We start from the raw sequence: 2,478 nt of genomic DNA, 5'->3' as shown, positions 1-2,478 counted from the left end.
CAAGAGCAAGGTCGGACGTGGATGGAGCTGCCAACGCCAGCTGCAATTAAGTGTTTTTGTCATGATTGCACACATGTACGTAATTTTCACTCACATACACACCCATAGTCGAATAAATTCAGTGTGTCTTTAACAGCCCTCACCCTTTGGGTTGGATACACCCCTGTATTAGATTCCCATTGAGAAGTAAATTAGAGGGCGAACGGAGAGATCATTGGGGTGACGTTCAGAGAACTGAAACCTCACACTTCTCGTTTCCCTCTTCAAGTGATTGGTACCAGAATCCAGTTTGTCCTCTCCTGATTGGGTCTTTATTATGAATGTCGAATTCAGTGTTTTTCAAACCCTGTGCTGTGGCAGTTGTCAGGTATGCCGTGGGAAATTATCCAATATGTATGCCTGTGCGGTCGATCACCTGGAAGAGTAACCATGTCATACTCTTCCATACCGGTCGGGAGCAGCAGCAGCATCTTTCATTTAGATTTACGTTTACCGGAGATGCAACAGCACCAATCTTTCCTCTAAGCGTACTGGTCGTACACTCTCTCTCTCTCAGGCTCTGTCTCACTCTCATTCTCTGTCTCTCTCACCCCTCTTTCTCGCACTCTCTCACTCTTTCTCTCTCTGTCCGCCGCGCACGAAGCAAATAAAAGAGACAGTATGCCAGAGAATAAACAGCATGGTGTGACACACACAAGACTTCCCAAGTGTCTTGTCACGCTGGGCGGGGCTGCAAAAATACGCAGCCAATCAGCTCACAGGATGAATCCACTCGTGCTGTCATTGGTCGACATCGTACCGGAAACCAATCATGCACCTTGAGGCAGTGCCTGTTGCCTAATAGTACAGGCATGTAAAAAACCTCTGAATTGTTCGACATTTTTTTCTGAATACAGTACTTTGGAAAAAAATTTAAAATGTGATGTACGGAAGCCGCGATAAATGGAGCGCGAAATAGCGAGGTATCAATGTATAGTAATCGCTTTTTTTCGCGGTTCAGAAACGCCCCACGAAAGGTGAAAATCACGCAGTAGAATTTGCGCTCTGGACTTATCCATCACTCAAAAATGTGCAATGTCACGCTCTGTGCAAGTCTTTTTCACAAATACCCAAGGATAAAAAAAAAAAAAAAACACCAACATGGATAAAAATAATCAAAGAAAGAAAAATCCACCACGAATATGTGATACTGGTCATGTCACATTTTGAGTTGTAGTCTGAACTAATCTAGCTCTCTGAGTAACCTTCATTGTAATTTTCAACCAGAATTCCATGGGTGTTTTTGTCTTCTTGTGTCTTGCAGATATCAGCGAAGATGCTTGTCCTGAGCGGCTGGATGCAGAGCCCTTTCACATTAAAGAGGAAGAGGAGAACAAAGAGGAAGAACAGCAGGTCCGATACTATAAAAGAGAGGAGCCAAATTACCCTTGCACGAAACATAGTGATAACACAACATCAAATGGTGATAATGATGAGGATGAAGAGTCTGATGGTGGTCTGACATGTCACACTGACAACAAACCCTGGAAATGTTCTCAGTGTGGGAAGATGTTTCCTTATCAGAATGCTTTGAAAAGACATGTGAGAATCCACACTGGTGAAAAGCCTTTTGCCTGCTTATTTTGTGGCCAAAGATTCTCTGATAAGGGAAACTTAAAAATGCATGGAAGAATACACACTGGTGAGAAACCTTTTTCCTGCTTAGTTTGTGGCCAAAGATTCTCACAGAAGGGAACCTTAAAAAGTCACACCAGAACACACACTAGTGAGAAACCTTTTCCTTGCTTAGTTTGTGGCCAAAGATTCTCTGCGAAGGAAACCTTAAAAATACACAACAGAACACACACTGGTGAGAAACCCTATTCATGCTCAGCTTGTGGTAAAAGATTCCCCAATAAGACAAACTTAAGAGTACACACAAGAATCCACACTGGTGAGAAACCTTTTGCCTGCTTAGTTTGTGGCCAAAGATTCTCTGAGAAGGGAAGCTTAAAAATACACGTGAGAACCCACACTGGTGAGAAACCTTTTCCCTGTTCAGATTGTGGCCAAAGATTCTCTCGGAAGGGAAACTTAAAAATACACGTGAGAACCCACACTGGTGAGAAACCTTTTGCCTGCTTAGTTTGTGGCAAAAGATTCTCAAGGAAGGGAATCTTAAAAAAACACACCAGAACACACACTGGCGCGAAACCCTATTCATGCTCAGTTTGTGGCCAGAGATTCCCCCAGAAGGGAAACTTAAAAGTACACACAAGAACCCACACTTGTGAGAAACCGTTTCCCTGCTCAATTTGTGGCCAAAGATTCTTGCGGAAGTCTCAGATTCAGAATCACAAGTGTGATGATGAGATGAACAGTTATCAATGAAATTTACCACTCCCATCGAATCAGGCTTCATCAGTCAAATTGCATTTCATCTACCTTCTTATTTAGATGCTGTAGTTTTCTTTTCCTTGAGTGCATTGAAAAATGTTT

At 42.7% G+C, this 2,478-nt stretch overlaps 1 long non-coding RNA gene across 1 annotated transcript in view; it reads left to right on the top strand.

The window, feature by feature from the left end:
- Positions 1–1,398, top strand: part of LOC109518157 (uncharacterized) — a 7,405-nt gene extending 6,007 nt beyond the window's left edge. The window contains exon 2 of the long non-coding RNA XR_002168680.1: positions 1,304–1,398. This is a non-coding gene — a long non-coding RNA (uncharacterized LOC109518157). The remainder of the gene's footprint in view (positions 1–1,303) is intronic.
- The last annotated feature ends 1,080 nt before the right edge of the window (positions 1,399–2,478 follow it).

The sequence above is a fragment of the Hippocampus comes genome, unplaced genomic scaffold (genome assembly GCF_001891065.2).
Source record: "Hippocampus comes isolate QL1 unplaced genomic scaffold, H_comes_QL1_v1.1 scaffold435, whole genome shotgun sequence".
Taxonomy (NCBI): Eukaryota; Metazoa; Chordata; class Actinopteri; order Syngnathiformes; family Syngnathidae; genus Hippocampus; species Hippocampus comes.
This window is presented reverse-complemented; position numbering and strand designations above follow the sequence as displayed.